This window comes from Rhinatrema bivittatum, chromosome 4 (genome assembly GCF_901001135.1).
Source record: "Rhinatrema bivittatum chromosome 4, aRhiBiv1.1, whole genome shotgun sequence".
Taxonomy (NCBI): Eukaryota; Metazoa; Chordata; class Amphibia; order Gymnophiona; family Rhinatrematidae; genus Rhinatrema; species Rhinatrema bivittatum.
In genome coordinates this window covers 167,319,662-167,345,042 of record NC_042618.1, presented here as the reverse complement: position 1 = coordinate 167,345,042, position 25,381 = coordinate 167,319,662, and the positions used below count along the sequence as shown (strand labels likewise).

At 46.3% G+C, this 25,381-nt stretch overlaps 1 protein-coding gene across 1 annotated transcript in view; it reads left to right on the top strand.

The window, feature by feature from the left end:
- RBFOX3 (RNA binding fox-1 homolog 3) overlaps positions 1 to 25,381 on the top strand; it is a 559,590-nt gene that overhangs the window by 6,628 nt on the left and 527,581 nt on the right. Inside the window, exon 2 of the mRNA XM_029599169.1 lies at positions 20,010 to 20,092. The gene's annotated coding sequence lies outside the window, so the exon portion shown is untranslated. The remainder of the gene's footprint in view (positions 1 to 20,009; positions 20,093 to 25,381) is intronic.

Here is a 25,381-nt window from a genome sequence, read left to right as displayed (position 1 = left end):
CATTCTGCACTGACTCGAGAAAGGGGGTAGAGCGCTTTAAAGTTCATCGCAAATGCATTCAGTGCACTGAAATGGTATCGCCTACTCCTGCTTTTTCTCTCGTCTCCGTAGTGCTGCACATGTACGCAGCGCTGTATAGATATGCAGAAGAAGACAGCCCCTGCTTTTTTCCGACTTACAGTCTGGTGAAAACACACAAACAAAAGGCTTCAGGAAATGTGTGTCAGTAAACTAGTTACAATCAATAAGGGCTGTGATCAGGGAGAGCCAGGGATTAAGAGTTAAAAGCAATCTCATAGAAAAAAAAAAAAAGCTGGCGTGGTGGGGGGGGTGGGGAGGAGTTTAGGCTGGCTATGGATGTGGCTAGGGAGGGCAGTGATCCTCTGACTCAGGAAGCCCATATCAGACATAGGGTGCAACAAGACGGGATGGCGCAGAGTTGGAAGCTGGCAGTGGAGGAGAAGCAACTTTTATTTGATGAACACGTGAGGAGGGGTTTTCAGGGAGATGAAAGAAGAGAGGTAATGAGAAGCTGCAGAATGAATGCACTTTTGGGAGGAGCTTGCATTGTATGTGGAAGTGGACTTGAGAAGGGTGGGGGGTTGCACGGTGTTAATGGCCTCAGAGGACGACAGAGCAGGCTGCTGAATCCTGGATAGACTGCGGTTCACTGGGGATGTGTGAGGAACAGGTTGCAGTAGTGTGAGTGAGAGATGATGTGAGAGGGGAGGGATAAAGTTAAGGGGCAGATTAAGGCAGTGATAGAGAAAGAAATTATGTTTCCATAGGTTTGACCCTATAGTTCCTCCTTTCTCTTTCAGTTCAGATGGAGCCAATGCTGGGATTCTGGTTCCAAGAGCCTTCATTTGGAAGCGCCCCAGGGATTTTCCCCTCATCTCCCACTGTTCTAGTCTGGTGATTGCAACGGTGATCCTCGCACTTGGGGGGGGGGGGGGGGGGGGGGCGGGGGGGAGCATGCACCAGGGCTCCTTCTGGAACTCTGCATCATGGGCTGTGAATCTGGCCAGCTGATACTGTGGTAGTTGGCACGGAACAGCTGCCACCACCATAAACAGCAGGGGTACAACAGCCTTAGCCTTCCAAGAAGGCTGGGGTGACCTGCATTGAAGAATCATAGTGAAAACCCAAATTTCAGTAAGCATGAGGAGGCCAGGTTTTTTTTTTTTTTTTTTTACAGCAGTCTCCCTAACCTGGAGATTCTTAGAAAACTTGGAAATAAGACATAGAATGGTGTCCGGATGTTGGCTTAAGTATTGGTTTTATATGAAGAATAGTTGAAGATGGCAAGGCCTGAAATAGCCTACTAACATACGTGGTGAAGGCCATCACTGTGACCGATTTTGGGCATGTTTGCGACAGATACGTAGGGAAGTGATAGGAAAAGGGTTGAGCGTTCAGGGAAGACACATGGGGGGAGGAGGAAGTTGGCGTTGGGTTACTTGTGGGACGATGTATGCTTATCCATCCAAACAAGATGAAGTTCCACTGGGTCAATATATTCTTTATTTATCATCATTTGTTTTGCTATCATGTTACTAGTTAACAAGAAACATCCTTTTTCGACAGACTACGTGAGGAAGCTGTGGAGGAGATGAGACAGTAGTGGAGAGGATGCAAGGATTTATAGCCTGAACATTGCCAAATGTATTGGTGATGACCAAATAAGACTGGGAGAGTGGTTAAATGTGAACGTTATTAGATGATAGAGAGGGGAAGAACAGAGGTGAAAAACCTGAAAGGAAAGAAAAAGATGACTAGGTTAAGGCAGTGGCCATGCTAGTGAGTGGCAGTGGAAGACCCTAGTTAGAGGTCAAATGAGGAGGTTAAGGCAATGAGCTTTGAAGTATAAGAGATAGAGGGGGTTGTGGGAACGAGCGTTGATTCCCAAAGGCCTGGAGACAAACTAGTCTGATTCCAGCCTTGCTTAAAACAGTATATCTTTATTACAGCTTCACACATGCACAACCGTAGACTGTCTTCCCTTCAGAACAGTGTACCGTCTTTACTTACAGTTCAGTACTGCTTCCCTCAGTACTCACAGTTCAGCCTCGTCTCAGCTCAGTGTTTGGACAGTGTTACATTACAGGAGCTGCCTTCCTCCTGGAGACCTGGGCCTGGTTTCATTATCCCCACCTGGATCCCAGCTCTTATTCCCCAGTCTTTGGTTGCACCCTCTGTGCTCCACCTACCCCGCAGGAAACCGCCCATAGAGCATCCTCTGCTTAAGGAATTTAAGGTGGACCAAGCATCTAGCCTGGTCCTGCACAGGTAAATAGGGGAACACGAGGGGCACTGCCTCACAGGGGTCATCAGCATGGAAGTTAAAATCTCCAGGATAAGAGAAGGGGAACATGATTCAAGAAAGAAAGAAAGAAAGCCAAGTCAAAGTTGTTGAGGATGGAGGAGTGGGACTTGCTAGGGGGTCAATATATACGTTTTCTGGTTGGGGGAGGGGAAATAGTGAGGTGAATAGGTAATGGCATGGGTCTGTAGTAACTTCAGCGATAGTGGCTTGGGAAACAGCCAGGAGGAATAAGGAGGGAGACTCAGCCTGTTTCCTTTATGTGCAATTTATTTACAGTGAAAAGCAAACTCAAAGAAAGAATGCAGCTCACCTTAAGTTCAGGTAGTACACAGACATCAAACATATTGCAGGTCTTTGCATAGACTAGGTTCCTGCCTGCTCCAGGGGATCTGTTTAACCCTTCTAGGACCTGAATTCTTATACTCTGGTGCAGGACTCCTCCCTTCACCCAGGATTCCTTGCAAGTCTGGATCTTAAGGAGGACCAGGCAAGACAGCTGTGCCTGGTCCTCCTTAAGATGGCCTGAGGGAGTTTCTTATAGATTCCCTCACAGGGCTTCAAAGGAAGATTAAAATGAGTGGGATTTAAGAAGAAGGGGTTGAAATCTGCAGAATGGGGAGAGTAGCAGACCACCACCCACCACCACCACCACCACTACCACCACTGTGGCTTGCCAAGTGTAATGTGTGGGAGAAAAGATCACCTTCATGACAAAGAGCAGCAACTGAAGCAGAGTCCTCAGGAGAGAGCCAGAGCTCAGTCAGAGCAAAAAGATGAAGAGAATGCAATAAAGAAGTAAAGAAGGTAGACAGGCTTGTTAGAAACAGAGCAGATATGCCATAGGAAAGGGGTGGGGAAGGTGTGAGATAAGTGTAAGGTTGGAGGGTTTACAGGACGATGTACGCAGATGAATTGCCTTGAAGGACCAGGACTGGGATTGATGTCTCCAGCTGAGAGCAGGAGAAAAGAAAGTGATGGCCAATGAGGAAGAGATGATCTCTTGGTGATGACTGGATAAGAGGGAAAAAACATTACTGGAGAGCAGTGGATAAGGCAGAAGAAAACATTGGTGGGAAGGTGGAGAATGTAGAGAAGGGGACGGTAGATTCGATATTTGGAATCGTTTGCAGTGGAGAAATGGGGGGGTGGGGATTTTAGCATCAAAAGGAGGAAGCAGAGTCGAGTCAAGAATACACTAAAAATGTTTTTGTTTCTTTTCTTAAATTTAGTTTTTCGTTTGGTTTGATGTTTTGTATGGGTTGGTTTGTTGTTAAATTGAATTAAAATAAACAGCAGCGTGAAAAAGAAACTCCAACCTCTGCTGAAACAAAACAATCCTTCCCTTATCCTGGTCTTCTCGTATCCCTGTGGAAAATCCTGTAAGTGGGACTTAGCAGGCAGGCCACTTGGCCTGGCTTTTTACATGTCTGTCTGTACCAGTTTAAAATCTTTAAAGAAAAATTTGTAATCAGTAAAGAAACAAATTAGCATTCTTCCTTATTTTATTACCTGATCATGAGCACACGGATAAAACAGGTCACCAACAGCATCCCAAAATGTGAGCGCCCTGAGTGGTGCAGCAACAATTTATACCTTATAAATGATTTTAAGACACTAATTACAAGCTATGGACAAATCAATGGTCAGCACATCACACAGTACATGAATATTAACAACATTTTATCAATATGTATTGAATTCCAAGAACTTATACCTAATTTGTGTAACTAATACCTTACATTTTCCCTTATGAAATTACAGTTCACTTTTTGGAGTAAATAACTAAATATCTTCATAAATGGTTACGCTTCAATACTAAACAGTATATAAATATATAATTCTTAGCATGCTGTAGCTTTGTCATTTTCAGTACTTCTGCCTTTAGCTGTTTCTAGCTAGGCCTAAAAGTGCAGTCTCAGTTTTAATGACAGCAATTAGCGTAACCTAACTAAGGATTTCAAGCTAGAAATCCTGACATTTACCACAGTTGCTCTCCTTTTTGTGCTATCTGTTGTCATAAGCCTTAAACTAAACTACTAATAAAATTCTGGAGAAGGTCGTCCTGCATCCACTGCAACAGGCGTGCTGCAGGTAACCAATCAATTGTGTAATAACTCAACAGTGAAGCTGTCTCAGGAAGGGCCAGGGGCAAGGGAGATGGCAGAAGGGTGGCAACCGCCATGACGGTAGTAGAAGACACAACAGAGACGTTCTTCCTGCAGAAAGACATAAGGCACTGAACAAGAAAACAGACAGATAATATCATAAGTAGTCCAACAACAATCAAAAGTATGACGTAAGCAATTTTCATTCCCAATCCTCCAAATAAATCCCCAATTCCCATTAATCTGCAACCCCCCCTCACCCCCCCACACTCAGTTCATGGGTCTGATTAGCTGAATCCTTCAGACTAAGGACAGACTTTTGAATGCTCCCTTGTCTATCAATATAAGTGCAACAGGTAGCATTAATCACTTGACAGACACCACCTTTTTTTTTAGCTAACAATATATCCAAGGCCGTTGGATTATTCAGGACAACTCCAGAAAGGGAGGAAACTTTTCACTGAAGGGCATTTATGGCTGCACTACTTTGGTTTGCAATGTCTTGGTTGACAGGGGAAAGGTTGAGAACAAGTGTCTCAAATTCTGTGGCTGCTATCTGGGAAGAAGGAAGCAAACAAATGTATCCAAGCCACTCCATCTCAGGGGATGATGGTAACTCTTTTTCCCTCTACAATGGGGATGGAGGTGATAGTAGAAGGAGGGACTAGCTGAAGGTGAACTGATAAGTGGGGTACCATATGGCCTAACGTGAAACAAGTTGTCATGGTAGGATATAGTCTCTTCAAAAGCCCTGCGCCCTGTGATGAAATAAAAACCCTGGCGTTGCCAAAGGCTAATATGGCCCGCGCGGCCACGAGAGTAGCGAGTCAGCTGTCCTTGTCCCTCCCCACTCCGGCAGGGTGAGATTCATGAGGAATGCTGTGAACATGTTGGCAAAGTCAGTCACAGTAGCAGGTGTATTGGTTCACAGCCAGCATTGGGAGAGGTCAAGACCAGAGCGGATGGAATGGAACATCTGGACGGCCTGGTTGTGGGCGGCGGTACAGATGTAAAGCCAGGACATTCAGCAGGCAAGAAAGCCCAGGACCAGGAACACCGACAACATAAGAACATGAGAACTTAAGAAAATGCCATACTGGGTCAGACCAAGGGTCCATCAAGCCCAGCATCCTGTTTCCAACAGTGGCCAATCCAGGCCATAAGAACCTGGCAAGTACCCAAACACTAAGTCTATTCCATGCTACCATTGCTAATGGCAGTGGCTATTATAACTTAATTGCCATTAGCAATTATATAACTTTATATATAAATATATATTATATATATATATATATATATAAATATAATAATTAGCATTATTATAACTTAATTGCCATTAGCCATTGCTAATGGCAGTGGCTATTATAACTTAATAGCAGGTAATGGACTTCTCCTCCAAGAACTTATCCAATCCTTTTTTAAACACAGCTATACTAACTGCACTAACCACATCCTCTGGTAACAAATTCCAGAGTTTAATTGTGCGTTGAGTAAAAAAGAACTTTCTCCGATTAGTTTTAAATGTGCCCCATGCTAACTTCATGGAGTGCCCCCTAGTCTTTCTACTATCCGAAAGAGTAAATAACCGATTCACATCTACCCGTTCTAGACCTCTCATGATTTTAAACATCTCTATCATATCCCCCCCCTCAGCCGTCTCTTCTCCAAGCTGAAAAGTCCTAACCTCTTTAGTCTTTCCTCATAGGGGAGTTGTTCCATTCCCCTTTATCATTTTGGTCACCCTTCTCTGTACCTTCTCAATCGCAATTATATCTTTTTTGAGATGTGGTGACCAGAATTGTACACAGTATTCAAGGTGTGGTCTCACCATGGAGCGATATTAGAGGCATTATGACATTTTCCGTTTTATTCACCTTTCCCTTTCTAATAATTCCCAACATTCTGTTTGCTTTTTTGACTGCTGCAGCTCACTGAATCGACTATGACACCTAGATCTCTTTCTTGGGTTGTAGCACCTAATATGGAGCCCAACATTGTGTAATTATAGCATGGGTTATTTTTCCCTATATGCATCACCTTGCACTTATCCACATTAAATTTCATCTGCCATTTGGATGCCCAATTTTCCAGCCTCACAAGGTCCTCCTGTAATGTATCACAGTCTGCTTGTGATTTAACTACTCTGAACAATTTTGTGTCATCTGCAGATTTGATTATCTCACTCGTTGTATTTCTTTCCAGATCATTTATAAATATATTGAAAAGTAAAGGTCCCAATACAGATCCCTGAGGCACTCCACTGTCCACTCCCTTCCACTGAGAAAATTGTCCATTTAATCCTACTCTCTGTTTCCTGTCTTTTAGCCAGTTTGCAATCCACGAAAGGACATCGCCACCTATCCCATGACTTTACTTTTCCTAGAAGCCTCTCATCATGACTAAAGACCTTGATTTTCCACATCCCTTCCTTCCCCAGACCCGATCATTCTGTTAAGATAGGAAATGCACATTCCTACAGGAGAGCCAAAGGAAGTGAAAGGAAGAAGGCGCGATGCTGACCTAAGTTGAGCAGAATGTCTTGTTGGAGAGCTGAACTGATGTGGCCCTTCAGTGCAAGTCTGCCGGCCAAGCGATACAAGTCGGCAGACGCCGAAGCCTTGGTGGATCATATCCTCACCAGGCTTCGACAGCCGAGGCAGATGGCACAAGTATGCAGATGAGCTCCAACCTCCCCAGTGCAACTTGTTTGTTGAGAGCTTTATTTTCATGTACTTTTAAACATGAAATGTTCAAGGGCATTCATTCTTTCACTGGTTGGCAGAGTTCCTGGTGAAGGGAGTTTTATACAAAATGTGAATCTTGAAAGTAAATTGTGCCTACCATGTATTGTTATATCAGAAAAGTGCACAAGGCAGTTAGTAATAAACAAGAAGCCGTTCTCCTGCACATCTGGAGGTAGCCATGGTTACCAGAACTAGAACCCACAATACGCGGGAGTCCTTGTGTTGTGCCCTGACAGCTAGATCATTCTTCTCCCGCGTGATCCGTCCTCTTTGGAGATCTGTACCGTGCTGCGGAAGGCCTGCGACGCGATCCACTCCATGCAGCAGAAATAGGTGGAAGGACTTGCCATTCAAAGAGAACCCCAGGGAGAATTTTGGAAGACTGTCATTGCCGGGCAGTTTGAGCTGCATTTGCATTTGATCCCAAGTAGTTCTACACCAAGGTTCCCGCCCCCTTCCCCCTCCCATACCCATATAGCCCAGGGCTCCTGCCTCGTTCAGCTCTGGCTGTTGAAGCCGCAATGGCTGAATGCACCGAGGCAGTGGGAGCCTTCAGATATTCCCCGGTGGTGACATAAATGTGCGTTTCCTCTGGGGACGGCAAATCGTACAGATCGACCTCGCTCGCTGATATTAGTTCCTCAGGGACTCCGTGCTCCTCCTTGTGAGGAATGAAAAGACCTCATTAGTATGAAGGGAGGATGCTGGGGGATTTCTCTGCTCATCACGCCAGAAAGCGTAACCGAGCTGACAGGCTATTTTCTGTTCTCCTTCCAGAACGCCTTGAGATGCATTTGCTGACTTTGGGAAAGAATCTGGCCTTGGGCAGCAGTGAGCCGTCTGTGCTGTTTTGTTTCCATTCTCCCATTCACCCCCCATATTCCCTAGCCCAGTGTCTGGGCTCAGAGGCGGAGGGAAATTGATTGAGCGCAAATAAGCCTTTTTTTTTTTTTTTTTTTTTAAATATTTGAGGAAGTGTTGCCCCTTAATATGCTTTTTTGTATTTTTTCTTTCAGCCTCTGCATGACAGCAGACCTATGTCCTCTTGTACCAATAGGCTTTGCAACTTCGCGGGCCCTGCTGGTATAGCCCATTATTTTGTTAATGCCAGGCTGTATGTTGGGGTATGAGGAGAACTGGGATAGTCCTGTGGCACCTGGTGATAATTTCCTCTGGTTGTTTGGAGTCAAGGTGTCTGTTGCCAGTGAAAGGGTTCCCCCCCCAGGTACCTAGAAGAGGTTTGCATGGACAGACTTTCTCTTCTGTACCGTCTCGTCCCCAATGGTTAAATTACATTCAAAGATGGAGGCCTCATGAGCCGGGAGGATTGCATTCCACTTCACGTGGGCTTCCCCCCATCTTCTTTGCATAGATTTTCACTTCACTTTTCTGTTAAGTCTTGCCCTGTAAGAAGAGAGAATTGGTTTTCCTCTGTTTTCCAACTTCAAGGCCAGGTTAAAGTTTGGAGGTGGTCCATTTCAAGCCGCAGTGCAAAGGTTGAGGATGGCCTCTACCCGTGTTGCCCCGAAAATCTCTGTCCTGTCCTCCTGTCACAGGAGCTGCGGTTTCAGCTGAGGACTGAAGTATGTAAATGAGCTGCTGCTTACCGCCCGCACCCTTCCTTCCCTGTGCATCCTGCTCATGCTTGTGTTTTGGTTCAGAAGTAATTGTGTTTATGTACATATCTGGAAATTGTTTAAGTTTACTTTGTTGGTATTTGTTGACACATGGACAGGAAGAGAAGTGTTTGTCAATTAAAGGGTTTTTATTTATAAGGTAATTCTTCCCATATGGGATGAAGGCACTCATTCTGTGTATACATAAATAAAGATTTCTGAGCGCATGCTTTTTGTAAATTAGATTGTCATCGCAGTTTCTTGAGACGCCTGAGCTGTTGACAGAGAAATAGCCTGCCCGGGTTCCTTCAGATAACACGAAACGGAGCGGAAGTTACCTCATTTACTTTGAGTTCTCTCATTCTTTTCGTGTATAACAAAAATAATGTAGTCACGGTTTTTGCTGTTTTAATGAAACGATGTGGGACGGGGACAGCTGGTGATGACGCCTGGGCATCTGGGGCTGGGGGTGGGGGCAACATCCAGCCCTGCACTGAGCAGGAGTTGAGATCCCTGGATTGACAGAGCACCCCTGGCACAATGAATGGGAGGGAAAGCCCGCCAGCTATGGCTTGTGGGGCTCCAGCCATGAGATGGCAAAACTTGCTCTGATCTATAGCAGCATAAGGAGGTTTGGATAGAAGATGCATGCTTTTTTTTTTTTTTTTTGCTCAGCAGCCTTAACATTGTGAGTGTGTGTTTGCGTGTGTGTGTGTGTGTGAGGCAGGGGTTACAAAATTTCTTCCATTCTGCTCAAGCCTAACCTCAGAGAGTGCCTCCATTAACTCTGCAGCTGTGTCACGCAGCTTCCCAACTGCATGGATAAATCTCATCTTAGCGTTTCTCTGCATTGACCCAGGGTGAGGAGAGATCAGTATTGTGTCTGCTTTGGGCATGATTCCTTTCCCTTTCTCCCCAAACCAGCTCCTTATCTCTGCCTTCTAAATCTAGCTGGGTGCTGTGGACTGGACTGGCAAGCGAGGTCAAGAGCTGATTCTCTGGGGATGAAAGATTTACAGCTTCTCTCTGCTTCACTTAATGGACAATTAAAGTGCTGCAGGGTTGGAGGAGAACAATAGAATAAATCAGTCCCCTTTCTTGCAGGTCTGCAGCAGAGATGGAGTCCTGGGTAGTGGTTTTTAAAGACCCGGCTATGCTAGTGACATTTCTAGGAAGTTCTGTTTAACTCGATGATGATGGGGGGGAGGAAGGATGGAGCGGTTTCCTGATCTGAGAACCCAAACCAGACAGTGATAGCTTATTAACTGGCAGGAAGCACTCGCTATGGAAAATTAATGATTTTTTTTTTATAATATAGTACATTATTATCTTTGTTTACAGGGGCAATAATATTCAGAGCTGTTTATCACATTACAGCAGAGAAAATGAAGTGGTTGCTTCAGTGGCAATTTCTGTGGCCAGCGGAAAACCATAGTACCCCAGAGGGGGAAAAGGGACTGTTAGAAATCTGAGTGATAATTCCATGATATCATTCAGTGTATAGCTTATATCAGCTCAGAGTACATGTGTGTGTCCTTGAATGGTCACATGTTTCCCTGTCTCTGCTCTTCTTGTGGTAGGCTGCTCAGTATTGTGCTATGTAAAACTGAGTGAATGCAGCTCTAGGAGGGGTGTAGTGGAAAACAAAGCTTCTTAATTGTGGCAAGCAGGGATATTCATGAAGGGAATAGGAATTAATGATCAGTGATGCACATACGGAAATGGCAATAGTGATCATAACATGATCAAATTTGAACTAATGACTGGAAGGGGACAATATGTAAATCTACAGCTCTAAAACCAAATCTACAGCTTAAAACTAAATTTTCAAAAAGGAAACTTTGATAAAATGAGGAAAATAGTTAGGAAAAACTGAAAGGTGCAGCTGGAAAGGTTAAAAGTGTACAAGTATGGGCATTGTTTAAAAATACAATCTTAGAAGCACAATCCATATGTATTCCTTGCATTAAGAAAGGTGGGAGGAAGGCAAAACGATTACTGGCACGGTTAAAAAAACATCCTACTGGCATGGCCAAAAAAAATCCTTCAAAAATTGGAAGAAGGATCCATCTGAAGAAAATAGGAAAAAACATAAGCATTGACAAGTTAAGTGTAAAACATTGATAAGACAGGCGAAGAGAGAATTTGAAATGAAGTTAGCCGTAGAGACAAAAACTCATAATAAAAACTTTAAAAAATTTATCCGAAGCAAGAAACCTGTGAGTGAGTCGGTTGGACTGTTAGATGACCGAGGAGTTAAATGGACTCTCATGGAAGATAAGGCCATTGCAGAAAGACTAAATGAACTATTCTGTGTTTACTAATGAGGATGTTGGGGAGATACCGGTTCCAGAGATGGTTTTCAAGGGTGATGATTCAGATGAACTGAACCAAATCATTGTGAACCTGGAAGATGTAGTAGGTGAGATTGACAAGCTAAAGAGTAGCAAATCACCTGGATTGGATGGTATGCACTCCAGGGTTCTGAAGGAACTCAAAAATGAAATTTCCCATCTATTAGTTAAAATTTGTAACCTATCATTAAAATCATCCATTGAACCTGAAGACTGGAAGGTGGCCAATGTAACCCCAATATTTAAAAAGGGCTCCAGGGGTCATCCAGGAAACTATAGACCAGTGAGCCTGAGTTCAGTGCAGGGAAAAATAGTGGAAACTATTCTAAAGATCAAAATCACAGAGCTTATAGAAAGACATGGTTTAATGGAACACAGTCAGCATGGATTTACCCAAGGCAAGTCTTGCCTCACAAATCTGCTTCATTTTTTTGAAGGAGTTAATAAAGATGTGGATAAAGGTGAGCCAGTAGATGTAGTGTATTTGGATTTTCAGAAGGCATTTGACAAAGTCCCTCATGCAAGGCTTCTAAGGAAACTAAAAAGTCATGGGATAGGAGGCAGTGTCCATTCGTGGATTACAAACTGGTTGAAAGACAGGAAACAGAAAGTAGGATTAAATGGTCAATTTTCTCAGTGGAAAAGGGTAAACAGTGGAGTGCCTTAGGGATCTATACTTGGACCAGTGCTTTTCAATATATTTATAAATGATCTGGAAAGGAATACAATGAATGAGGTAGTCAAATTTGCTGATAATACATCATTATTCAGAGTAGTTAAATCAAAAGCAGATTGTTGAAGATTGGGCATCCAAATGGCAGATGAAATTTAATGGGGACAAGTGCAAGGTGATACATATAGGGCAAAATAATCCGTGTTGTATTTACATGATATTAGGTTCCATATTAGGAGCTACCACCCAGGAAAACATCTAGGCGTCATAGTGGATAATACATTGACATCGTCAGCTCAGTGTGCTGCAGCAGTTAAAAAAGCGAACAGAATATTAGGAATTATTAGGAAGGGAATGGTGAATAAAACGGAAAATGTCATAATGTATCTATATCTCTCCATGGTGTTACCGCATCTTGAGTATTGTGTACAATTCTGGTCGCCGCATCTCAAAAAAGATATAGTTGCGATGGAGAAGGTATAGAGAAAGGCAACCAAAATGATAAAGGGGATGGAACAGTTCCCTTATGAGGAAAGGCTAAAGAAGTTAGGACTGTTCAGCTTGGAGAAGAGACGGTTGAGGGGGGATATGATAGAGGTCTTTAAAATCGTGAGAGGTCTAGAATAGGTAAATGTGAATTGGTTATTTACTCTTTCGGATAATAGAAGGACTAGGGGGCACTACACGAAGTTAGCAAGTAGCATATTTAAAACTAATCGTAGAAAACTATTTTTCACTCAACGCACAATCAAACTTTGGAATTTGTTACCAGAGGATATGATTAGTGCAGCTAGTGTAGCTGTGTTCAGAAAAGGTTTGGATAAGTTCTTGGAGAAGTCTATTAACTGCTATTAATCAAGTTCTCTTAGGGAATAGCCACTGCTATTAATTGCATCAGTAGCATGGGACCTTCTTAGTGTTTGAGTACTTGCCAGGATCTTGTAGCCTGGATTCGCCACTGTTGGAAACAGGATGCTGGGCTTGATGGACCCTTAGTCTGACTCAATATGGCAATTTCTTATGTTCATAGGACAAGGTAAAGTGTGCTGTCAGGACATAGGAGGTCCTTTTTCTCCCTCTTTTCACATATATATGAGCCTTTTGGGTGTGTTTTTGTAGACTTCCTTTTCAAGTTTTGCTCATGGTGGTTTTACAATATTTTTTTCAGGTACAATAAGTTTCTCACCTTTGTAGGATATTCTCAATCACATATTTATAACTGTTTTTCTAACCAAGTTTTCAAAGTGTGTCTGTTTCTCATTTCCTGATTCTTGTGGAGTAGGTCTGTAAATGCTTTTGACCTTAAGAACATAAGAAATGAAATGCTGTCTCTGACAGTGGCCAGTCCATGTCACAGGTACCTGATAGATCCCAAAAAGTAGATGTTTCTCGTTTCCTACTCCCAGTGATAAGCGGTGGCTTTTACAAGTCTACAGTTAATACTTGTTCATGGATTTTTTTCTTCAGGAACTTGTCCAAATCCCTTTTAAACTCAGCTATGCTAGGTGCCTTGAACATAGCCTCCACCAACAAATTCCACAGCTTGCTTTTGCATGGAGTGAAAAAAATACTTTCTCAGATTTGTTCTAAATCTTCTGTCTGCTTGGATTCATAAATGAGGTGAAAGAGATGTGGGCGAGCTTTTCTAGTTTCTTGCCTTTACTTTGAGGTTGGAGCATGCTCAGTGTGCTTCCTCTGCCTAATTCCAGATGTTGATGATGTCAGAAGCAGGATTCTATTTCTCTGCATTTTTCTACCTATCAGGAAAGGGAGAATGAGGGTTCTGCATGCTGTAAAGAAAGTGATAACGTATTTCACGGTTCTGAGGAGGATGTGGTCAAGGCATCTAGTATAGTTGAGTTTAAAAAGAATTTGGACAAGTTCCTAGAGGAAAGATCCATACATAGCTATTACTCAGGTAGACTTGGGGAGAACAACTGCTTATCCCCTGGGAGTGAGTAACAAGGAATGCATATGGCAGGCAACTCCTGGTGATCTGGATTGGCCACTGCCGGAGACAGGATGCTGGGCTTGATGGAACCATGGTCTGATCCAGCGTGGCACTTCTTGTGTTGGACCACCTCAAAATGTGTGTTAGAGGGGTTTACGCAGTTTTCCCTGCAAGACAAAGGACTTGTTTAACATGCATATGTGATCTCTTTTATCTGCTGAGGTTGATCAATAATTTTCTGCTGAAAATTGTTCTAAGACCTGAGTTTGGGTTAGCTAAAGCCTGTAATAACCATCCCATTTCCAAACTCAAGGTCTCATTTGCTGAGGATTTGTAATCAAAGCAGACATCAGCAAAATATCCCTTTGTGTCTATGTGCAGTTGTCGTTGCAGTGGAAGCTCCAGACTTAAATAAATCTTCCAGTGTCAGATTTTGACACATGGATGCCTTTCAAAGAATTAAATACAACTTTCTTTTTTTTTTTTTATTGAACTTTCCTGAAGTTACCATGGTTGCATATGTGATGTCTGGGCCTTTTATTTTTTTTTCCTCAAGTGTGTTTGCTGAGATGAATAAATAAAAAGGAAAAAGGAAACTGGTATCCTGTGTCATAGTTCCCTCTAAGCTGAGCCTTTGAGCAAGTGCTCATTCATTTTGGAGCATCGTTCACAGGTTTTACATAGTCGCTCATATACATTTTTCTTTGTACTATATACAGAAATGCGACACCTAATACTGGCGTTCAGAAACTGTTGTTTTAAAAGCATTGTTGCTTACACAAAAACAAAAATTTGCACACACCTAGTCATTCCTTGGCGGGAGCATTGTCCGGTGTGTGTGCTGTCGGGAAGCTTCTTTGGGCATCCAAGAGAATCCAGGAAAGAGGATGTTTTAGGCGGTACTTGCATGGGTATTTGAAACTCCAGGATTTTAGCAGCAGATCAGATAATGCACTGTTCCCGCCTAAGGCCCCAGTTCAAGGGCCATGGAAGGTTTGTTTGCTTGCAGCTGAGCAGCGTTGACTCCCAATTTGTCACAATTGGAATAGAAAGTAAAGGTATGAGATGTTAAAAGGAACCCACATTTCATGCACCAACTGATTGCACCAACTATAACTGTTAGGTGCAACCAAGGTGTAGAGGAAATATCCCAGGCGACCATTTCACTGAAAGAGTTGTTTTGTGAGTTCTGGGGCCACTCGAGTCCTAAAGATGTTTCCATTTGTCCCAGGGAGGAGGGTGGGAGCCAGAGTTGTGTCAGGATTCCTCGCTTGGTTGTGGGTGTGAGATCGTAGCAGACAGGAAAAGCAGCCAATCAGCTTAGGTGAGGATTGCAATACCCTGGAGGTCTGGCTAGGGCTGGAGGAACCCCCCTCCCCTTATTGGGGTGACACAGGAATTCTAGCCAGGGTAGAGCCAGGTCTTCTACCTGGGCCAGCCACCTCCCCTGCAGGTTGAGCCCTTGGGTTCTAGTGGCCAGCAGGACTCAACTGGAACTGGAACATGGCACCGGCTGGGGGCTGGAACAAGGCACAGGCTGGGGCTGGAGGCATGGATTGTACCGGACAAGAAAGGCAACCAATGGTATGGGATCTATGAGATGAGACCATATAAGAGAGAAAGAAGAAAACCTTTTTCAGTGGAAAGGAAATTGTAAAACTGGGGATCATGATGTGAAGTTCCGAAGGGAGGGTTTGACTCTGAAATGTTGTTAGGAAGTATTTTTTCATGGAGAGGGTGATGGATGCCTGGAATGCCCTCCCAGAGGAGGTGGTGAAGACAGAAATCAGTGACAGAATTTAGAAAGAAAAGAAAAAACCAGTGGGATAAACACAAAAGATCCCTGGACTAAGAGGATGGTAATGAAGCACTGAGGGGCAGTAACAGCAGTGGAACGACTGCTCTGTGGCCTCAGGAACGCATTGGGGTAACCTGCACGGAGACTGCATCAGGGTCTCGGCTTGGGTTTTGATGCCGTGACAAAAAATGTTGAAAATGGCCTGGAGTTGCCCACTAGTAGAGGAGGTAGAGCCCATTGCTCTGAAAGTTTTTGGGCATTCTCAGGACTGAGGTAGGGAAAGGCTTGTGGGGTCGGGATGGGTGGGGTTTGGTGTTGGGTTGCATAAGGGACTGTGTGTGTGAATCTACTGTGAATTTATTGTGGAGAGGAGGAGGAGCAGCCTAGTGGTTAGAGCAGCGGGCTTTGAACCAGGGACACCAGGGTTTAAATCCCACTGCTGTTCCTTGTGACCTTGGGCAAGTCACTTTACCCTCCATTGCCTCAGGTAATGATTCAGTAAAGTCCGGAGAGCGGACGAACGCCCGCTCTCCCGGCCACTCGCCGGTGCGCGCGATTCAGTATTTAAATTAGGTGGTGCGGTAGAAACAGGCAAAAGGAGGCGCTAGGGACACTAGCGCGTCCCTAGCGCCTCCTTTTAGCCCGGAGCGGCGGCTGTCAGCGGGTTTGACAGCCGACGTTCAATTTTGCCAACGTCGGTTCTCGAGCCTGCTGACAGCCATGGGCTCGGAAACCGGACGCCGGCAAAATTGAGCGTCCGGTTTTCGGCCCGACAGCCGCCGGCCCATTTTACATTTTTTTTTATTTTTTTTTAACTTTTTTTACTCTTCGGGACGTCCGACTTAATATCGCTATGATATTAAGTCGGAGGGTGCACAGAAAAGCAGTTTTTACTGCTTTTCTGTGCACTTTCCTGGTGCCGGCAGAAACTAGCGCCTACCCAAAGGTCGGCGCTAATTTCTTAAAGTAAAATGTGTGGCTTGGCTGCACATTTTACTTACTGTATCGTGCGGGCATACCTAATAGGGCCATCAAGAGCGCTATTAGGTGCCGCGGGTTGGACACGCGTTTTCCTCCCCTTACTGAATAAGGGGTAAGGGAAAACGTACGTCCAAGGGCAGGTTAACAGTGCGCTCCGACGGAGCGCACTGTACTGTATTGGCCTGTTAGATTGTGAGCCCTCTGGGGACAGAGAAATATAAAAATATATATAAGAAATATAAAATCAAATAAATAAATCTGCCTAAACTGGGAGAATCTCTGCTGGGCAGACTGGCTGAACCATTTATCTGCAGTCATTTACTATGCACAGAAAACAAAAATAAGCAATATATTTGAAGTTGTACTTTTTTTTTTTTTTTACTATGTTACTATCAGGCCGATACAGTAAAGCGCGGCCGCAGTTACCCCGTTTCTAACCCACTGTGTACTCACAATTTCGCCGCGTAAGTCTAACCCGCGATCCACTATCTGTTTTTACCGATCCTTACCGTTTCTTTAACTTGACGCGTATCCCTTTCCGCCCACGGCATGTGTATGTATGTAAACGATCCGATTAGCTACTCCCTCCCATACAGTAAAGTGCGCCCCGACTATCTCCTTTTTAACCTGCTATCTTGCCGCGTCTTTAACCTACTAATTTACCGCCTACCCTGACCCTTGCATTAGTGTGGTGAACTTAGCCGCCCAGTCCCAAACCAACCCAATCCAAGCCCCAGCAGAGAGAGACGAAATTTCACAGTCCCAAACTTTCCCCCAGCCCCCGCTCACCTGCCCTGGCCGCGGCCACGCAAGCCCCCAGCAGCAGTAGAAGTAGAAGGGCGGCGAGAGAGAGCGGCTTCAGCAGCCCCACCGGCGAAGATGAATATGTGCACCCGTTGTAGGTCCAATATGGGCGCTCAAGGCAGCGAAGGCGCATGCGCACACTCCGTGACCTCGTCCAGCCGGTCACGGCGTGTGCGCATGCGCCGTCGCTGCCTTGAGCGCCCATATTGGACCTACAACGGGTGCACGTATTCATCTTCGCCGGTGGGGCTGTTGAAGCCACTCTCTCTCGCTGCCCTTCTACTGCTGCTGCTGGGGGCTTGCGTGGCCGCGGCCAGGGCAGGTGAGCGGGGGCTGGGGGAAAGTTTGGGACTGTGAAATTTCGTCTCTCTTGTCCGTCCGAAGGAGGGTGCTTTGTTGCACTCCCTTCCTCCGATCGTCGGCTGCTGGGGCCGGGCGCTCAAGGCAGCGGGGTCTGTAGGAGAACCATCCACTTCCTGATACCTGTCATTTCAAGCGTCATTTGAAATGACGTTTGAAATGACAGGTACCAGCGCACCCAGGATACTGTATAGGCGGCTGTATAGCGCCTATACAGTAAAATGGATTGCGCTTCATGGACGCGGCTTGCATTTGCATGCCATTTAAATACAGTATCGAGCGGTAGGTGATCCGAACTGTGCGTGCGGCAAACGCGGGTGCGCCGGGCACTAACGCACCTCTTTCTACCGCACCTTACTGAATCGGCCCATATGTAAGCACTACAGGGCATCCATGGGTTGACACTGGAGAGAATAAAGAAAGCCATAATGGAGGATGTAGATTTGGATTCACACATTGACACCCTCTACGGGGCTGGAAAGTATCCAGCCGAATACCAAAAGGTGGCTCTGTCCTTGCCTCCCTCTCTCTGTCCGGGCATTGTTTTGTCCGCGCCTGTGATGGGATGCGTTCGCTCTGCGCTAGCTTATGGCTTGCAGTAGCCTTCGTTCTCTGGCTCTGCTTTTCTCAAACTCCTGCTGGGGATGGGGGGGGGGGGGGGGGGGGTTGCTGAAAAGCAGAAAACTTTGAGCTGGTACTTTTCTTGCACTGATGAAAGATTTTCTTGCTGTGAATGACCTGACCAGGGTCTGGCGAGGCGGCTGATGAGAACGTAACCGGAGAGCCCTGTTAAACAAGCAAATCTGCAGGACTGAAAGGCGCTGGGGGATTTTGTAAATTCTCGGGGGGGGGGGAAGAGACCTCATTTAGAAGCTGGGAAATAAAAGACAGGCTGGAAAACAGAGAAGCATCATTAAAATAAAGATCCCCACGCGTTAGGGGAAGCGGCCGACAATTTGTCTGACCCTCGTTTGATGTGGGCTAGGAAACTGATTTATTTTCCCCCATCTCTGAAGCCCGAGAGAACAGGCATCTCCCACCCACCTCCCGACTGTGCAAGGCAGAGCTGTACAGAGAGAGAGAGAGAGAGCGAGCCCGGCCCCCAGGCCTCCTTGACATGCAGCCCATCAAGAACCCGACGCTAATTATCTGCCTCCTGGCAGGGCCCTGAGAAGGGGCGATTACAGACTGGGGGGGTGGGGGGGGTGGGTGGGTGTGAATTGCGGAGGGGGGGAAGGAAAGTGATAGATGTGTGTGTGTGGGGGGGGGGGGGGGGGGGGGGACAGCGGTGGCTCCCACCTGCTTCAAGATACTCTCAGGGGGGTCTTTTTTTTCCTCTGTCTTTCTTGATCTATTTTCACGTTTTTTGGGCTGTACATTTTTTATTGTTTAAAGAATGGGAGGTTTTTCCTTTTGATGGGATGGTGTCATTGCTGTGGTTGGGGGGGGGGGGGGGGGGGATGGTACCTTGTTCAGTGGAGATAGTCCCCCACCCTCCCTTTCTATGTTCTTCCAAGGTAAGTTTTGTATTATAGAATTTCTTTGCCTTCGAAAGCTGAGTCCTCTTGCTGGGTTTTGTGCATTTGGCGTGACATCCGATGGTTTCACACTTGGACAGTCATGCGTACTCAGGACCTGCCTGTTCGCTCACAATTTTAAGAATTCTCCCTCTCCCAAAACATCCGTAGGTCCTAAATATAATGGGGGAAAAAAATAGCTTCATGCCTCCTTGCCACGTGGAGCCGGCGCTGCACTGGAGTGTGGCGAAGGCCAGGGGGGGCTTGCGCTTCATCTCTCGCTCCCCGCCTCTCTCCCTGAGCTCTGTACCTGTCGGAAGCACAGACACCCCCCCCCCCCCCAAGTCTGGCGCAGGGGAAGTGGCGGGCTCTGGTGGGAGCGGCATCGGATGCTCTGGGGAATTGCCCTCGTCCTCTGTTCTTTATCTGGTGACACGGGTCTGACTGGGAAAAGGGGTCCCTGGTTCTTTCCTGTTCCCATCCCGTTTACATATGGGCCCCCCCCCCCCTGGATCTTCTGTTCACCCTTCCAAGGAAAAGGCTTAAGCTCACGGTCGGGCGCTGTACTTCTCGGTAAGGATCCCGACCCCTGCCCCTCATATTACAGCGTCCCTTGCACGGACCTGGAACGGGTGCAGGCTTGGGCTCCCTCTGGGGAGATCAGGTTTGCACCTCAGGCGATGCCTGCATCCCGTTTAAGCTTCTAGGAGGGCAGGTAATCTAGACGCACGGGCTTTCAGAGCTTCGCTCACCTCCCTTGGGACTTTGGTGTTTCCGCAGGTGCTGTGTCCACGCCGCCTGAGCCGTGGAGGGAGTGACAGCGACAGCCGCTGGGACGAGCTTTTGTGGAACTGGCGCAGCAGGTATGCAGAACCAGAAAAACACTGGGAATTTTAAGAGATTCCCCTCTCCCCCTTGCCAATTGTCGGATTTTAGAAGACTGCCTTTGTTACATTGCAGGTTAGGGAATCTCCCTCGTGGTGCAGGTAGGGCTGTATTTACTGCTGCTGGATAGTAACCCACTTTGACTTGCCATGGTTTTAATTCTGTAGGATCAGACCCTTCCACTGGGGACAGGATATTTCCCTCTGCCTGTGGCTGGCTGTGTTCAGTATGCAGGCGAGATTCAGGGTCAGCTTTTGTCTTTATGGGGCGTCTTCTCTGGTGTTTTTACCCTCTCCCAGACCTGCACCCTCAGCTGATCCCCACAGTTGATTTGGATTCGTCTGACTTGCCATGGTCCCTTCCCACCCTATGCACACTCACGTTATTTAGACAGGAATTTTAGTCTGAACTCAAAGCAGGCAGCACAGCAGTAACGTTTCAGGGAGCAGGAAGGCAGGGACATCTTCCCATGAGCAGTACACAATTTTGCAAGCGCTTTACATTTTAAATGAATGTTATTTATTTTGATGCAGACACATTCAGACCTACTGTCTGTGCAAAGACAGCTGTCTGAAGGGACTGACTGCAGGGTGCTTTAACCCTCAGGCTGAGGGGCGTTGATCCCAGGAAGACAACTTTTAAAAAATATTTACCTGAAAGTCCCTTTATTCAGAGCTTTCTCTTCTCACCCTGTAAGACCCCGGAGGAAGAGATGGAGCCTAAGGGCTCAGAGAGAAGTCACACCTTGCCGGGAATAAAGCGTCTGGCGCGTGCTTTTCACATTGTATTTGATGGCATGAATGTACAGGCATCCTCCACATGCACACGTCCCATATCACCTCAGTGCATTTTACCTGGGAGTGAGATGAATAACCAGATGTTTAGCTGTGCACGGTCTCTTGAGTGCTGGGTCTGGGTGGTAGCGTCCTGTGAAGGACTGATCGGGATTTCCCTGACAGCGTACACAGCAACGTACACAACCCTGCACCAATGCGTGGTGTACGAGTAGCTGGGCCGGTGTCTGGTCTAACTGCATGCCATGCTGGAGGGGACCGCTCTCCAGATTCTCACCACCTGCTTCCTCCAGCTCCAGTTGGCGTGAGCTGCAGTTGTGCCCCTCACAGATGTGGGGTGACCTGCAGAGGGGGGGCAGTAGGGGATCGCTGCCCACAGAACAAGATAAAGCCAAGACAAGCAGGTACCATGGCTTGTAAAATATAATGCCGGAAGCAACCAGCAGTAGTTGCTAGAAAGGTATGGATAACTTCATAACCGCCCGAAACATTTAATGACTGTGATGATGTATGTCTGGATTTTGTTTGTTTCCTTTCTTTTTGGCCTGGCAATTCTTCCTGCTCTTACGGGCTCCAGCTCAGTCAGAACTGTTGGGCTCCAGTGCCGTGAGCGTTCGCTCACAACTACTCATGGATATTTCCTCCAAGATTATATCCCTCCCAACATACTTTAGCCCAATCATTGCAGTAACAGGGCATTTCCCAGAACTCAAGGGCTTTAAATCCGGCCACTAGGTGTCTCCATTGCACGATGACTGGGAATCCTTCCTCTAGGACAGTGATGGCGATCTCCAGTCCTCCAGTGACACAAACAGGCCAGGTTGTCAGGATATCCACAATGAATATGCACGAGAAAGATTTGCAGCGCCCCAGCCCTAGCTGACCCAGGGAGTGGAAGATCTGAAGCAGGAGTAGAACCCTGGTCCCTTCACATGACAGTGGGTAGCTGTAATGAGGCACCGTCCTGGCTGATGCTTAAATTTTTACACTGCTGGGTCTTCAGATTCTTGCTATTTTTTTCTTTACTAATACAGGAGAAGGAAACAGCTTAGTTTTCCATATCCAGTTTGACTCTAAGAAAATAAGAAGTTGCCATACTGGGTCAGATGTTTCCATTCTGGGTCCATCAAGCCCAGCATCCTGTTTCCAACAGTGGCCAATCCAGGTTACAAGTACCTGGCAAGTACCCAAACATTAAGTAGATCCCATGCTACTAATGCCAGTTATAGCAGTGGCTATTCCCTATTTCAGCTTGTTTAATAGCAGTTTTCCTAGCGTGTAGAGAGATGGACTCGGGGCCAGTGGGTTATGCTCCCATGCCAGCAGATGGAGAGGAGCAAGCTGATGTCACAGTATATATACTCCTACGGTGACACTAGCCTGCCAATATTCTCCATATTCAGCAGATGGTGAGCATGCATCTCCCTATGGGGATTGCTTCAGATTTTGGAAGGAGATTTAAAAAAAAAAAACAAAACAACAAAAAACAAAAAACCCAGCTCTCCTGTGGTGATACCAGATGGTCCCTCTCCCAGTTGAGAATTCCTGAGGTGATTTCCATGGTTCCTCAGATGTGTGCCTTGGTCTGGTAACTGGTTTTCCTTGCGTGGACTTAGCTGATTGTACAGCTTAAAGGCAGCAGGTGCAGGAAGCTGAGCGTGGTGATGACGGCACATACCCTCTCCCCCCGTGGCCGTAGACCGTCTCCATACTTAGCCGGTAAGGGCTGAGCTCAGGTAAGTTTAAAACAACAAAAAAAAAAGAAAATAATAAAATGCAGAGGCAGTATAGAGGGGTTGTGCAGGACTTCCTCCGGTCTCTGTCCTCGGTGTGCAGTTCCGACATTCGTTAGGCCCTGCAGTTAGGCCTTTTTCCTGCATGCCCCGAGGTAGGCCGCAGCGACGTTTTGATGCGCTTTTGTGCGCGTTCAGCTGCCCTCTACAGGAACATTGGTCTATGCAGTGCATCTAGCTCTGCGCACGCGTTGTGTGCTCAGTTTTGGGTGCGAATTTTGTGTGCACATCTTTTAAGTAATTGGTGGTGTGCCCAGATTTTGGTGCACAGTTTGTGCGTGTGTGTTTTGCGACGCTTACTCTTGGGGCGCCTAAATCTTTGGCACATAAATTTTGTGTGCTTAAAATTTTTCAGCACGAGCTGACTGAACGCACATTCTCCATTGGCTTTGCATGTTGGTGCTGGTGAGCAAGAAACCTAAGCGCCTTTCTCTATGTGTTGCTTCTCATATTCGGGCATCTCGGCCTGGAGTGTCCTCTGATATGTGTCAGCGCTGTTTAGAGGCTCAGGGAGAATTGTCTTCCTCCGATTTCACTAAGCCTGGGTCTTCCCAGCCTGAAGATGGTCTGGCTAAGGATTTGTCTGGAGGTACACTGGACCTTGGCGCTTCCTTGACTGGTTCCTCCGCAGGAGATGGCAACTCAGTGGGCCCCGCTCCAGTTCCTTCTGGTTTGGCCTGGATCATGCAGCCTTTTCTTGGGTGAAGTTTTTTCAAGGTTTGCAATCCTTTCTTCAGCGGCAGTCCTCAGCTTCGCCCAATCTTGTCAGGTCAGATCCTCAGCTGGTGGTTCCTCCCTCTTTCAGTCCTATGTTTAAGAACCGAAGCACGCCTCAGTTCGCTGCAGGTATTCCCGACAGGATCCCAGATGGCACTGATGATGAGGCAGATTCTGACTTTGGAAAATGGGGAAATTCCTCCGCGACTGGAACCATATCAGACCATGTTGCGGTTCTTTCATAGAGATAAACTGCTGGCCCCGATTTCCCAGACTTTGAAGATGCTGGGAGTACCTGGGGCAAATTCCATGTCTGAGCCAAGGAAGAATCTCATTTTGGTTTCTTTGCATAAGGCCTCTTGTTTTTTCCCTGTTATGGATGCCATTCAAGAATTGATTGATCTTGAATGGAGCGCTCTGGAGGCAAACCTCAAAGGGGATCGGACATTGGAAGGACTGTACCCCCTGGATCCAGCGGTGAGAGAGCGTTTGCGTTTTCCAAAAGTGGATGCACTGGTTTGTGCTGTCTCTAAGCGGATGACTATCCCCATGGAGGGAGGAGCGGCCTTGAAGGATGTACATGATAGGAGGATTGAGGCCATCCTTAAACAAATATTTGAAGGAGTGGCAATGACTTTACACATCAGGGGTTTCAAGCGGTTTCATCCCTACAGAGGGTCAACCTTTCAGAGAACTCGGCCCTTCAGCAGGTCTCAGTCCTTTCGTCCCAGACAGCTCAAGCAAGGAGTGGGCTCCGGGGGAGTGGATCCTCTCAAGCCTCACAATGAAGGTTTGCCGACCCACCTTCGGGAACTAGAGATAGGGGAATGTCTCTCTCTTTTATCAAAGGTAGGTCGAGATCATATCGGATCAGTGGGTCCTACAGGTGATATGAAAAGGATATGCACTGGAATTTTGCAGTATTCCTCGGGACGTATTCATGGTATATCCTTGCCACTCCCCACCGAAGAAGCAAGCTGTGGAATTTATGCTAATAAGGCTCCTTAGGCTGAGGCCCATGGTTCCAGTGCCTACGTCTCAAGAAAGCATGGGGTGATATTCAATTCATTTTGTTGTGCCCAAGAAGGAGGGCTCCTTTCGTCCCATTCTGGATCTCAAGGGAGTCAACTGTCATTTGCGAGTGACTCATTTTTGCATGGAAACCTTGTGCTCAGTGATAATGGCCATGCAGTCAGGGGAATTTCTGACCTCCCTGGATCTGTCCGAGGCCTACCTTCATATTCCCCTTAGTTTGGAACACCAACATTTTGCATTTTGCGGTGTTGGGGTGCCATTACCAGTTTTAGACACTGCCTTTTTGTCTAGCTACTACTCCCAGAACATTTTCTAAGGTTATGGTGGTAGTGGCGGCAGAATTGAGAAGGGATGGAATCCTAGTACAACTATTTGGACGACTGGCTGATTTGCACCAAGTCTCTGGAAGAGAGCTGCCTAATGACCCACATTCCAGCGTCCTTTAGCCGTTAGCTCCTGACAGTGATCTCCTTGTTGCAGGAGCTCGGTTGGGTGGTGAACCTGGCCAAGAGCAGTCTTCAGTCACCTCAGTCGTTGGAATATCTGGGTGTTCGGTTTGACACAAGGCAGGACAAAGTTTTCCTGCCAGAAATTTGGATTCAGAAGTTGTCACAGGTGCATCTTTTGGTGAATGCCATATGCCCGACAGTGTGGTCTTATCTATAGGTACTTGGTTTAATGGCGGCAACCCTGGAAGTGGTGCCATGGGCAAGGTCGCATATGCTTTCTCTTCAGCACTCCCTACTGTCTCGTTGGAACCTACAGTCTCAAGGTTATTTGGTTCAGCTCTACTTGCCGATGGAATTTTGCTCTCACCTCTGGTGGTGGTTGCAGGAGGATCATCTGAGAAAGAGAGTTTCCTTGACTTTGCCAGACTGTTTGATATTCATGACAGATGTGAGTCTCCAGGATTGGGAGCTCATTGTCA